Below are 15,200 nucleotides of genomic sequence, written 5' to 3'. Positions count from 1 at the left end.
TTCCTAAATTAACCTCTGTAGTATCGTTTTGAGTGGGAGAGAGAATGCACGGGGTATTGTTAAAGCCAAGGGGTTGGACTAAAAAAGGGAGAGCTATGTTGCATGAATTATTGGTAGTAGAGGTGACAAAGGGATAGGGTATAGCTAATGGTAAAGGGGTGCCTTGTAGTAAACACAGCCAGCAGTCTGTGGCGTAGGATGAATTAACAGAAAGCAATAACTTGTGGGTAGAACTAAGAATGTCAAAAGTCTGAGGATCAATGTCCACGTGACCCGGTTTTTTAGGGTGGGCCAAAGGGTGATAGGTAAATTTAGGGTTAAGGGTCTTTTGTATTTCAGCAAATTTTTTAATGCGTTTTTCATTGGATTGGAGATCGGCTGGACCCCCGCCGTCAGAAACATATGGTATAGGGGATTCGATCTGCCAGCAAATATTTTTTCCTAACATATTAGATGCCGCGTAGGGTGCGGGTTTATAGGAGCCAATGCCAACCGCAGCAGGGGTGTTAGACCAGTCAGAATGAGGGACAGCGGGAGCAGTGCTTGTCATGACAGCCGTATAATAAGAGGAGTTATCTTTTGTACATGTTTTATAGGTATTGTAACAAGAACTATGAATAATAGGGTAAATAGTAGAGCATTTAGCGGGACAAGGCTGAGGTTTTTCTTGTTTATATTGGGGAGAGGAAGTACAGACCCATTCTTGCCAGCTATTAAGATATCATCCATATAATGAATAATATAAAGAGAGGGCCACTGAGTTCGAATGGGATCGATGGCCAGAGCAACAAATTTTTGACAGAGTGTCGGGCTGTTGGCCATGCCCTGAGGTAAGACCTTCCACTGAAATCTCTGCATGGGCCCTTGGAAATTAGTTATAGGTATGCTGAAAGCAAAACATTGTCTATCTTGAGGGTGTAGAGGGATAGTGAAGAAGCAGTCTTTGAGATCAATAATGATTTTTAAGGATCCCGAGGGAATAGCTACAGGGGTAGGTAGGCCTGGTTGAAGGGCGCCCATAATTATCATTGTTTTATTGACTTCCCTAAGGTCTTGGAGAAGTCTCCAATTTCCAGATTTCTTTTTTATGACAAAGATAGGTGTGTTCCAGGGGGAGTTACTGGGCTCTAGATGCCCTGCCGCCAATTGTTCCTGCACTAACTGATTGGCAGCATTTAGTTTTTCTGAACTTAGTGGCCACTGATCCACCCATATGGGTGAGTTGTCTTTCCAGGATATAGGGTCAGCATGGGGTGCAGGTTGGTCAGAGGCCACTAGTGAAAATGTCTTAAGCCTAATCGAGGCAGGCGCTGAGCAGTAGACAGGGGTTTTTTAATTCCCTGTCCTTGTTTTCCTAATCCCTGACCTGGGAGAAACCCTTGTTTTAACATCTGGGTGGTTATCTTGGAATTGGGGCTGAACATGATTACTCTCATTTGGGATAATATGTCACGGCCCCACAGATTTACTGGGAGGTTGGGTACAACGTAAGGTTGTACTGTGCCAGAGTTATTTTCTTTATCTAGCCATGTTAGGAACTTTGTACTTTGTTTGGGGTTAGTTGTTTGTCCTATGCCTTGTAGGTGAGTAAGTGTGTCAGAAAGGGGCCAAGAAAGCGGCCAGTCTTCTTGTCTAATAATGGTTGCATCAGCACCAGTGTCAATAAGACCTTTAAAGGTTTTTCCATCAAGTTTTAAATCTAGCATGGGCTTATTGGGGGAGAGATTTTGAATCCAATAAGCATTTGAGGATCCAAAATTTTTGTTGTTTCTAGGCTCATTGTTGGCAGATTTATGGGTGGTCTGGAGTGGGAGAAGGAGTAGTTGAGCTATTCTCTGTCCCGGTTGTATAGAAATGAGAGAGGAAGTGGAGGAGGCTACAATCTGTATTTCTCCCATAAAATCATTATCTATAACACCAGGGTAAATATATAGGCCTTGTAGGCTCGAAGTACCTCTTCCGATTATTAGACCAAAAGTGTTTGGTGGTAGGGGTCCGGTGACACCCGTAGGTAGTATCTGAGGTCCCATGTCAGGAGTTAATATTGATTTGGAGGAGGGACTGAGGTCCAGTCCTGCACTGCCGGGGGTTGCTCGGAGGAGACTTGAGACGGGAAAAAGTTTTGTTGTGGATGAGCAAACCGAGTCGCCCCAAGGTTTGGATTCTCTGTAGGGGCCTGGGGCTGGCCCCTCAGGAAGTTTCCCTGCTGGGGCAGGAGAGGATTGCCGTGGGCATCTATTTTTGATCTACATTGATTGGCCCAATGTTTGCCTCTCTTGCATCTGGGACATACTCGCGGGGGCAATATGGGTGTGGGAGTGGGTTGGCCTAATGGTGTCTGGCGAGGGGTTGGGCATTGTTTGGCGAAATGTCCGGGCTGGCCACATGAAAAACAATTGTTTTTGCCTTTAGACAGATTAAGTAATGAATCTTTTAAAGCTGCCCCGATAGCAAGGCCCATTTGGTGACCAGGACCAATATCAGTGCATAGGCGAATGTAATCAGAGAGTGAATCCTTTTTTCTAGGGCGGATGGCTGCCTGACAGGCAGAATTGGCATTTTCAAAAGCTAATTGTTTGAAAAAATCACTATCAGTTTCTGTGCTACCAAGGAGTCTTTCAGTGGCGTTGGTTAGGCGACTGATGAAGTCAGCATAAGGTTCATCTGGCCTCTGTCTAATACTAGTGAGTTGAGTTGTGGCCGGCCCCTTAGGGAGAAGTCTTTTCCATGCCTTAGTAGCGGCAAGGTGAATTTGAGAAAAAAGGCCAGATGGATATTGTAGTTGAGCTTCATTTGTATCGTAGGGCTTAAAGCCCCTGAGCTTATCATAGGTCCAATCAGTGCACTCGCCTCCCGCTTCTGCGTTGCGGCGTGCAGTTTCTTTACAGGCCTCAGAAAACTCAGATTTCCAGAGAACATAATCGCCCCCCGATAAGGTGGCATGGGCCAAATAGTGCCAATCGTGGGTGGTTAACCAGAGGTCATCTAGGGATTGTAAAATTGAGAGTGTAAAGGGGGCCATGGGGCCATATTCGTCCACCGCTTTTTTGAGTTCTTTTGTGGTTTTTAAGTCAAGGCGTTTATTGTGTCTGGTGGGTTCTTTATTGTCTCTGTCGGGGTCTTCATCACTATCTGCACTGCCTCCTTCAGTTTTTATTGGGGGGAATTCAATAACGGGGAAAAGATTAAGAGGGGGTTTTTTATTTGAGATGGGAAATATTTTTGTAGGATTTATGGAAAGGGGGGGGGGGTTTTTGAGTAGCAGCAGAGGAGAGTTGTAAATCTAACTGTTGAAGTTGTTTAAGGAGAGTTAGATGTTTTTTAAGTTGAACGGTTCTTTGTAATTGTTGGACTTGGTGGGAGAGGAGCGTTTGATCAGGATCCTGGATAGGAGCTAAAGGCATTTGGGGATTATAGGGAGGGGGCAATTGATTAGAGGCCAGAAACTGCCAGACAGGATTATGATATTTAGCGGCAGCTTCCTCTAAATCAGCCTCGTCCTCAGGGCTTAACTGATCATCCTCAGGTGGGCTAGAATTTACATTAAGATCAGGACAATTAGGTGGTAGGGGAGGATATAAGGGCTTACTAGGATCTTTTTTGGTGGTCTCAGGATCTTCAGGAGGCACTGAAATAGAAATAGAATCTGAATCGTGGGAGGACTTAGAAGAGGGGTCCTGTAAGGAGGAGGAGGGGTGGGAAGCGTTTTGTAAAAATGTGTTTCCTTCTTGTAACACTCGGTCGATGTCAGGGGTGTAGCGATCTACCATAAGTAGCTCATTAATGCAATGCCAATAAGTGAAAGCAGTGATGGGGATTTTTTCAGGGCCAAAAGTTTTATAAAAGTCATTAAGGGCATCTCCAACCCTTTTCCATCTTTTGTGGTCTATGGTTCCTTCCTGAGGGAGCCAAGGGCAAACATCTTTTAAGAAATTAAAAAAGATAACTAAATCTTTTTTCTTGACTTTAACTCTCTTTATTTGTAAGGACTCTTTTAGTCCTGAGATAAACTTGTCATGAACACTAACCTCTTGTCCCATTATGATAAGGAATAAAGACTCTCCTCACGTAGGCAGTCGGTTGGTACAATCCGCCAACACGGACCCAAATGAGACGGCACGGATGGTAACGACCCGCAGACGAATGTCTTTTGGGACTCACCCGGCCGGAGCGATGGGGGTGTTGGGGTGAGAGGAGAAAAAGCCCTTACGTGACAATCGGTTGGTATAATCCGCCAACACGGATCCCGAGAGGCGACGCGGCTGGTAACGACCCTCAGGCGAAAGCCAGTCGGGACTCAACCGGTCGGGAAATCCTCTGGGTGGACGATTGGAGCTCAAAGTAAGCAGGCAAAATCTCGCTCAAACGGTCCCAAACACCTAGAAAACTGTCTCGTTGGTGAACGACTAAAACCCAAAGTGAGCTGAGAGCAGATAAAAAGGGAGACTGGGACAACAGGTTAGGGGAACCCTAGTCTAAGTGTCTGAGGGGAAGCCTGTAGACTATACATAAGTCTAGAACACAAATATATGTCCCATTTTTTGAAGGAGTCGTCCGCTTACCTGTACAGATCTCCCACAAGTTGGGTAGTCTTATGGTGATCAAAGAAGAAATATGCTGCAGCTCCTTAGACCGGACGAACTCAGGCGTCTCGTCTTCTAGGAGACTTCAGGCCCCACGTTGGGCGCCAGTTGTCCCGACCCGCGGGACACTACACGAGGGACCCTGAAGTACCTAGAAGGGAGGAAAATGGGAGACACAAAGACCGGAGACAAGACAGGAGTTCTGATCAAGTCTCTCTTTATTGCAGCTCAATCATAGGTTATATACATTTTTGTGCTGGGTGGAGGGGCATTAACATAAGCAGGGTTGCCGCAGGCTGATGGTCTTAAGCCATCTGGACATACCCTACAGAATGTGGGTGTTATCTAAAGACCCAAGTAACTTCCTCTATCTCATGCTTCTCAGTCATGTGATGGTGCCTTACAGGCACCCGCCCTCTACAGTTCACTAAACTGCCTGATGTGTTTTCATGGATCTCGTTGAGTTTTTTGAGAACTGCAGTCTTGAATTCTCTATCATTAAGTCACATATTTCCATGTCTTTAAGTTCATTTTTCTGGAAACTTTTCACTTTCTTTCAGAGCTGTCTTGTTACCTTGGTTATCCATGGCAGTTAATGAATTATTATTTCTCTTCCTAGGCATCTACAGGAATGGATTCTGCAATAGGTTGATAGAAAGAAGTCTTTCTTTTGTTTTACTGTAGGTGTTCATAGAATGTTTTATTTTTTCTCTTATTGCAGCTTTTTATTCTCTCTCACACTGCAGTGTTATATCTTCTCTGCACTGTTTGGGCTTCTCACACAATGGGGGGATTCCCTGGTAGGCAGGCTTCTCCTCTGTGAACAGTTTGCCTGGGTCACAGGGCACCGCCTCCTTGGGGAGATGTGGAGAGCTTCTGAAGTTACAAAGCTCTTCCTGCACCAGATTCAAAGCCTGTGTATTTCAGGGGCTCTGTTTACCCCTGCAGGGATCCACCCAGATAGGTGGGGACAGGGTCAGGGTGGACTGTGAGAGGTGGCCCAGAACAATGTCGGCGTCCACCAGCACAGCCAGTTCTGCACCCAAGTCTCTCTCCCCCTCACTGGAACTAGTTGGGCTGCGAGTCCGTGGCTGTGGGTTGCAGTTATCAAAACTTCAAATATTCTGTTCTTTTGATCTGACACTGCTACCCTTCTGCTTCTAACACTGGGAGGGTCGAGGTGGGGTAGGGACGGCTAGGCTCAGTGCCTAAGCCTTCCATCCTCTGGGTTCAGCCGTGCTATATGCTGATCCCTCAGGTGGGACTATGGCCATAAGTGGAGCTCTAGCAGTCCGAGTTCTTCCCTCTCCCATGGCTGCGGTAGCTCCACAATGCAGGGAGCTTGGAGCTTCAGTCTGCTCCTCTGCCCAGGAGGCCCACGTCTCCACACTTCCCACTTCCCTCTGCCCCAGCTCACACAATTTGCCCACCGTTAGATGATTTCAGTTGCGTGCCTCTTTGTCTTGCCTGTCTGCTCTGCAGGGAGTCCTTTGTGGAATTATAGTTGTTCAGTTTGTTGCAAATTCCAGGGGAGATTTCAAGAGGCTCACCTCATGCCACCATTTTTATGACATAATCCCAAAGTTGATTTTAATGTTGCTTCACTTAACACCTTGGTCATTCCTTCATACACCTTTATGAACAATACACCTTCACATTAAGGTGTATTGTTCATAAAGGTGTATGAAGGAATGATTCTCATCTATAAGAAATAAAGAAGGGACTGAATTCAGCATTTCTTTTCTGGACCTAATATATGTCAAATATTTGAGCAAATGTCCTTATTAAACTCTTTTTTTTTACATCTTGAAGAAAATTCTTTACAGTAAAATGCACTAACCTTAAATGCACAGCTCAATGAATTTTTCCATATGTTTACAACCATGTAACTGTGACCAGGTGTCAGCAAACATGTTATGTAAAGGCCAAATAATAAATATTTTAGGCTTTGCAGGTCATATGATCTATGTCACAACTATTCAACTTTGCTTCTGTAGCACAAAGACAGCTTTAGACAATAAGTAAACTCATTGGAATGGCTGTGTGCCAATAAATATTTATTTAGGGATACTTAAATGTGAATTTTGTATAATTTTTACATGTCATAAAATATTCTGTTTTTTTTCCCAAACCATTTAAAATATAAAAATTATCCTTAGCTCCTCAGCCCTACAAAACTAGGTGGTTGCCTAGTTTGACCCTCAAGCTATAATTTGCTGACCCTTGATTTATTTCAAGATACAAAACATTACCAACACAAAGGAAATCTCCCTCAAGCACATTCCCAGTTAATTCCCTCCCTACATACAGAGATAACCATCATTCTATCTTCTGTTACCATTCATTAGATTTGCCTGTTCTTGAACTTCATATAAATGGAATCATACATACATACCCTTTTTTGTCTGACTTCTTTCATTCATAATTCCTGTCTGTGGAAATCAGCTGTATGTATCAGTAGTTCATTTATTATAGCTGTGTAGTATTCTGCTGTATGAATGTATAATTAGTTATCCATAATTTATTTGTTCGTTGTACTCTGCATACTTGCGTTGTTTCCAGTTTGAGGCTATTATCAATAAAGCTGTTATAAACATTCTTGTACATGTGTTTTGGTAGACAGAAGCATTAATTTCTTCTCTCTTTCTCCCTTTCTCTGTCTCTCTCCCTCTCCCTCTCTTTCTCTCTCTGTGAAAAAAAGTGAAAAGTGGCTCCAAACTATTAGATCTGATTGCTGGTCAGGACCACTTAGAGTGCATGGACTGGTTAGAATGTCCAAGCCTCTCTCTTTCTCTCTCTCTCTCTCTCTCTCTCTCTCTCTCTCTCTCTCTCTCTCTCTCTCTCTCCATTCTTACATGGGAACTATTACAGCATCCAGTAATGGCAGTGAGAAGGTTCCTGCCAGAATATGTAAGATAGATTTTCTACTGAATTGAGCATCACTACTCTCAAGAGCATAGAGAAGATCCTAAGATTGCCATGAATGTCAGGCAAACAGGCACTGAAAATAAGGTACATCCAATCCCTGTATCTGTCATACATGGGGAATAAAGATGTGAAAAAATGGTGGTCAATTAATCATGTTGATCCCCTGTCAGCCCCAGCTTCAGCTTTGGCTCCCATGCTCTTATAATTATAATTCTCAAACAATTAAATTTGGTAAATAAAATGGGGAAAAAAGAACATGTTTTCTATAGTCAAATTAAAATATCTACCACTGTATATATCTTTTTGAGTTAGTGTTTTTGTTTTCTTAAGATAAATACCCACAAGTGAAATTGCTGCATCGTAAGGCAGATGGTTACTAGACTTAGTGTAGTGATCTCATCTTAAGGAATATAAATACTGAATCAATATGACATACACCTGAAATTATGTCAGCTATACTTTAGTAAAAATAAAATAAAATAAAATGAAAAGAGAAACGAAATGGGTGAATCTCAGTAAAAACAAAAATTGCTTCTGAGTAGCATATATTGCTCTGAGCATTTTACCTCTGAATAGGAGACACTAAAATTTATAGTTAGATGGAACACAAAAAAAAAAATTCCAAGTTATATGGAAAACAAAAGGAAAAAACATTGAAGGTTACCAATGGGGAAGAAAAAAATATGAGAGTGATTTCTCTTTTCCCCCTATTGTCATGATTTTCTTCTGTTTCTGCCTCAGTTTTTCTCCATCACTCTTAAGTCTCTCTGTCATTCCCTCTCAGCTTTTTTCTTCCGACTTTCTCTCTTTGTATATCTGTGACTCACTCTATTTCTTTGTGTGTACCTCTCTCAATTGCTCAGTCTCAATCCTACTCTCTTAGTTTTATGTGTGTCCCTTTTCTCTCTGTCTTGATGTTTTTCTCAGTCACTGTGACTCACTGTATCTCTTTCTCTCTTATTTCTCTGTGTATGAGTGTGTGTATCTTTTTGTATGTGTGTGTGTCACTCTCTATGTCTCTCTTTCCTTGTGTTCTATGTGTGAGTGTGTCTCTGTGTCAATATTTGTATCTTTGTGTGTCTCTTTTCATGGTTGTCTCTGCTCTCTCTCACACTACACATATTCGCTTACTCACACACACATATACACAGGGTCATCTCCTAGCCATAGAATAAACAAGGCAAAGTATTCTGGAACATTGCACCTGTTCAGAAGGAAGTGCAATAAAATGGAAACTGCTAAACAAGAGTGGGAGTACCTTTCACTCCCATTCTGCTTGTTCAAATCTCAAGATCAAGATGGTCTAAATGTAAATTTCTGTTGAGGTTTTTTTCTGGGGCCACTCTTTTTAAATAAGCTAGCTGGGTTACCCTTAAATATTGGGTAAATATGAGGATTCCAATAGAGCATGATTTGAGGAAGCCTGCACAAAATTTGCCACAGTGATGTCATGCTATCTTTAGTAATTCATTTCATTAGCTTTACCATTGCCTTCTGCCCACTTTTCTCTTTGGAAAAGAAAATATACCTTAAAGATAGAATGTAATAAATATATTAACAATGAGATGTTAGTGGCTTGTGAGAAGCAAGAGAAGCTCCTACTGGCCACCAGGAATGATGTGTCTGTGCATGTGTACGGGAATGTATGTTTCTTTTAGTAGAGGTGCAAGGGAGTAGAAAATGGAGGTGAGAAAGATGAAAGAAAATTAGGAGATCCACTATCACTCATTAAGTGAATTTGACCAAGTCACTTAGTTTCTGTGGACTTCAGCTCCCCAGAAAATGTCGGGGAAGAAGTGGTGGGGGAGTAGACTAGGTTTCAGGCCTCTTGACCTCTAATTAGAGATGTTCCCCTTTCACCAGGTTACTATTTGGGCTTTCAAGCAAGATTTCGATTGAAGAAACTTGAAGAAAAAAAACTTGAAAAAAATATTTCTGCACTAGACAATCTCTAATGTCCCTTTCTACTCCGAATGTGTCTGATTCTAACCCTAAAGCTCAAGACTGTGAGACTACCTCCAGAAATTAGATGTGTCTCATTCAAGGAAATGTATACTGAAAGTATACAAACTATTTGAATGCCAGTTTTATGAGTCAGTAAATCTTCAATTTATATATTTGACTACTTTGATGTGCTCTGTTGAACTCTTTAAATGATCCTTGGCTATTTTGCAGATTTATTCATGCAGACTTGTAAGCAGACATTTGTAAACAAAATTACATTTCCCTTTGATTTACAGTCTAGTGTCAAAAGTGAATATACCCATAGAAAAGTTTAGAACCTGAGTAGAAACAAACAAACAAACAAAAACACTTAAAATGTAGCCCAGCTTCCTTTTAAGCCATAAAACATAAAAGCAAATACTTTTCTGAAAAATATTGGGTTGTTTCTATAGTACATTAAATTTTATTGTGCCACCATTAAAATATCATGTTAATTTGGCATTTTGGGAGATAGGGGGGAGCCCTTGGTCCTTCTTATCTTTCTTAAGTCCCAAATAGAAGTCACCTTTGTCTCCCCTCCAACAGTCTCTGGAACACTTCCCTTTGAAATTTGCAGGCAATGGCTTTCCTTCCAACTTTGCCTTAAAAGTTGCCAGGTGTGGGTCACTATTCTTGAAATCCAGTATCTTCACCCCACTCAGTGCACTCTGCTACTAAAGTCCTATTGCTCTTTTCCAAGCATAGTGTTTGTATGAACTTCAAAGCACAAAAATTTAGACAAGTTTGAAGTAGCTTCATGACCTTCTTCAGCATGTTTGGTGGCTTTCAAACAAAGTTAATTCCTTCAACTTTACTTCTAATGGGTTGTAAACAAAAACTGCACCTTCTCTCCCTAACTTTGGCCTGCTAAACAATTTCAATGAACCCTTCCATTAATCCTATGAGTTAAAGCTGAAGAATCTTACAACTGTAAGAAGTAGTCCCTAATTTATCGTTTTAGGAAAAGTTGTAGTTTCACATCAATTGACTCCCCTAGTAGCTGAAGAAAATCTCCACAAATTTCATATTGTGTTTCCATAGCAAGACATATCTCCATTTTGAGTGCCAGAGAAGTGCTCTAAGACTGCAAGGTAAAGTATGGCAGAATGTACCTTTTCACCAGTTACCTACACATTCCTCGCCATCGGAGATAGAGGTTCTGTATGGGAATTCATGGATCCTGGTCTCCTAATAATTCAGGGCGATGTTGGTAGAACTCAGTCTCCATTTTTTTTTCCATTCTTGCTGAACTGTACGGGGAGAAAACATTGCTGAGCCATGATAAAGAATGGGAGGAGGCTAGTTTGAATTGATAGGAAACCTTAATTATAAGCTATTCAAAAAGGATGTAAGTATGGTGGTTTGCTTTCATTCACCATGAAGTGAAATAGGCCAAAAAAGGGCTTTCCAGTAAGACTTCTTCTAAGGAACTGCTTCCAGAAATTGGTAGAAAGTTTAGCTAGTTAGCTTAACAATTATACATAAATGAAGTGCATGCTTTCAAAGTATTGGAAAATGCACGGAAACTTGGTATTTTAAGGAATTTTATAAATCTTTGCAGGAAACTCTTACTATTGTAATTAGCTTAGCAAATTGGCTTTTTAGAGTATAAAAATAAAGTGGGCAGTTCCCTCACTTTTCACTAATTCTGAATTAGTAGATTCTCAACAAAGACCATTTAAGTTTGGTCTCCGCTTGTGTCCATTCAGTTCTTTCCCTTACACTTCCAAATAATAGGAATCGAACAGAGATTTTTTTTATATATTGTTAGTAACTTTTTCTTAGAAGGGAACCAGAGAAATGAGTATTTGTTGTTCCACTACTCCTTTTGAAGAAATGGCTGAACAAAAAATAAAGTGGGTCTGAAAGGTGGACCCTTCTAATGAAATTGTACCTGTATCTATGATGAAAAAACTCTCTTCACAAACTAACTGTGCAAACAAGAGAAATATTAGCCTACTTCAGTGCAAAGATCTCAGCAGCACCATTTGTATTCCCAAACTGAATGTCCTAATTATAAATGAGCCATGCCTATTTGTCAAACCACCTACAGATATCCGAGACATACTGCTTTGCCTTTTATCCTCTTGTCTTAGTCATTGGGATTACTTTATGTACTTGAAAGTAATGAGATTGCATTTTGTCTCCCCAAATATCCTATCACTCATACTTTTCATTTAAGGCAGACTGACCTTTCCCCCCAATTAGAACAAATTAGTGACGTTTTACTTCATCTCAAAACCACCGAGCCATTGTAAGAGCAGAGTCAGTGGTGGGGCCCTAATGGGGCCATGAAAGCTGAGCAGAAGAGAAAGGAACAGAGAGAGCAGAAGGAGTAAAGGAAGTGGGGGTGGGGGTGCAAAGGATGGTGACAGAGGGCGGGGAAGTGGTGACAGTGATTAGGAATCAAAGGCAAGAAAAGGGAAATGAGGGTGAGATGGCCTGGAGACAAGGGAGAAAAGCCTAAGGATTGCATGGGAGCAGGGTGTTGAGACTGAGAGAAAGAATGAGCAGGGAGACAGGTGTGAAGTGCATTAAGCCACAGAAAGAGGGGAAGTGGAGAGGGTGATGAGGGGGATGTCCCACCCGCTTTTAACTAGCTCCCTTGCTCGTCTCTACTGGAAAGAGCTCTCGCTTGCTCCCCTGGCACTCAATCTCTCTGTCTCAGGGCCCATTCTCCTTCATAATGATAGGAATACATTAGGATAAAGAGGTAGATAAGAGTTTGTCCAGGACACAATGCTGTTCAAAAACAGGATGGTATTGGAATCAGACAGTTTTGTAATCAGTTCACTGAGAGGTCTGGCAAGCTATCTAATCCCTCAGAACTTCACCATCTTCATTCAAATTAAGGGCAAAAAATAATATTCTCTAAAGTTGTGGTTAGTATCAAATGAAATCATGTGCAGGAAAGTGCCCAGCTCAGGGTCAGGCACATAGTAAATAAGGGCTCAATAGGTTAGCTCTGGATCCTCAAACCAACTTTTGCAGATACACAAAACCAATTGTGGCCCTTTATTTGTACAGAGTAAGCATACCACTTTGTGGTATCCTCTGTGAGACTGAGGAAAGATTTGCCTTTGCAGATTTCCTTTCCTCAATGAATCTTTTCAAGTCTCTGAAATTACATACTAGAGACTAGAGAGCCTAATGACCAGGGAGTCATTCTTATTGTTCAATGTACAATTTGCAGACAGTTCTTTTTCAAATCTGACCATCCTACAAGTTGCAACAAGAAAAACATTTGATTTTTGCTTTGTGCCATATACCTTCTATCCAACCCCATGCTTCTTAAAGAGTAAACAGTTAACCCTTGGAAGAGGGAAAAACAACAAGATAGATATGGCACATCTCCTTGGAGCTTCATTTTTACTTCCAGATTTAGGGGAAAGCAGCGAGGTGATTTAATTAATGCATAATTGAAAACATTATTATTATATTCAAACAAACACAAATACACCATGAAATAGAAAGAAATTTGAGTGAATTTTTAAAGACGAAGCATGAACATGAGACTTCACAGTTATTTCCCACTGAGACAACTTTGGAATGTGCTCTCAGTTCCTCTAGGAATGCAAGATCAATCTTGTTATAGTTAGACAGGCTAATGTGCCATAACAAATAGACCTCAAATCAAAATGACTCAAACACAAGAGAAGTTTATTCCCTTTTCACATTAGAGTGTAAGGTGAGTATTCTCCGTCAGCAGGGAGCTTTCCTCCATGTGTTAATTCAGGATCCAGGCTGCCTCCAGCTCCAGATTCCATTATCCCCTAGCTAATGTTTCTAAATTTTAATGTACATTTGAATTACCTGTGGGTCGTGTTAACGTGTAAATTGTGATTCTGCAGCTCTGGGGTGGGAGCTGAGATTCTGCATTTCTAATGAGCTCCCAGGGAATCAAATGATATTAATCTAAGGAATGTACGATAAGAAGCAAGGCCATAAAATAATGCTTATCAAACCTGACTGCACGTTACAATGGCCTAGTTACAATAGATAGTTTAAACATCTATTTTATTGCCATAATTTATAAAAAATAAACTGAATCCATTTAAATTCTACTTTTCCATGAGGTTTGCAAACTGTATTTACCCATGTAGTTACAATAATCCAGATACAGATCATTTCCATTAACACAAAATTGTTCTCGTGCCTCTTTACAGTCAATGTACCCCATCCCATCTCTAGGTGACAACTGATGTGCTTTCTATCATTATAGGTTACTTGGAATTTTTTCAGCATTTCCCATTAATGGAATCATACATTCCTGACTTCATTCACTCAGCATAAAGTTTTTGAGATTTGTGTCATTCTATGTATCAGTAATTTTTTTTTATTGCTGAGTACTATTCCATTGTATGAACATACCACAATTTATTTATCTATTTTCCTAATGATGGACATTTTGGGTTGTTCCCAGTTTTGAGTGATTGTGAATAAGGTTGCTATGAATATTCATGCAAAATAGTTTTAGTGAACATATTTTCTTTTCTCTTGAGTAATTACCTAAAAGTGAACATATAGGTCATATGACAATTAAGTTCACGAATTCATCCCAGAAAAAGTGCTACATACCTCATTGTTGAATATCACTATGGTCACCTTCAAAGTACTCCCCTTGGGAAGCTATGCACCAACACCAGCACCTAGTCCACCCTTCAAAGCATATTTGGAACTGTTTTTCTGAAATGGCCATCATAGCTCTCATCGTATTACCCTCTATGTCCTGAATGTCATCAAAATGTCTTCATTTTAATATTTCCTTTATCTTTGGGTAAAGAAAGAAGTCACTGGGGGCCAGATCAGGTGCATAAGGAGGGTGTTCCCAACCAGTTATTTGATAACTGGCTAAAAAGTCCCTCACAGACAGTGCCATGTGAGCTGGTGCATTGTCACGATGCAAAAGCCATGAATTATTGGTGAAAATTTCACCTCGTCTAATTTTTTCACACAGCCTTTTCAGCACTTCCAAATAGTAAACTTGGTTAATTGCTTGTCCAGTTGGTACAAATTCATAATGAATAATCCCTCTGATATGAAAAAGGTTAACAACATCATTGCAACAAGTTCACGAACTTAATTGTCAGACCTTCATATGTTTAACTTAAAAAAAGAGTGACGTCATCAAAATGGCGGTGTGAGGTGGGCCTCTGTGGGGCTCCCCTGGAGTTTACAACTGGTCGAACAACAGTGGCTCCACAGGGGACTCCCTGCACAGTGGACGGGCAGGACAAGGAGGCCCACTGCTGAGTTCACCGAAGGGTGGGCGAGTCGCGCAAGATGGGGGGTAGGAAGGGAGAGGTGCGGAGACGGAGCTGTGCGGGCGCAGAACGCAGACCTAGCTCGCTGCTCCTAGCTCATTGCATCCTGGAACTGCCGCAGCTGCGGGGGAGGGAAGAACTCTGACTGCTAGGGCTCCCCTTGTGGCCCACAGGGCTGAGGGGGCCGCATATAGCACGACTGAACCCAACGCTCACGGCGGAGACCTCAGAGCAAAGACTGAGGAAGGAAGGCTGAAAGCAGTGGTTCGGGCTCTCACTGCCGAGCAGAGAACAGAGGCCTTGGGCACTGAGACTGGCTGCCCCCTCCCTACCCTCCCGGGGCTTGCCCCGCCCCCACCTGGCCGGTGCTGGAAGCGGAACACTAGCAGTGTCAGATCAAAGGAACGGAATATTTGCTGTTCTGAGAACTGTGGACGGCAGA

This window comes from Rhinolophus ferrumequinum, chromosome X (assembly GCF_004115265.2).
Source record: "Rhinolophus ferrumequinum isolate MPI-CBG mRhiFer1 chromosome X, mRhiFer1_v1.p, whole genome shotgun sequence".
NCBI lineage: Eukaryota > Metazoa > Chordata > Mammalia > Chiroptera > Rhinolophidae > Rhinolophus > Rhinolophus ferrumequinum.
This window is presented reverse-complemented; position numbering follows the sequence as displayed.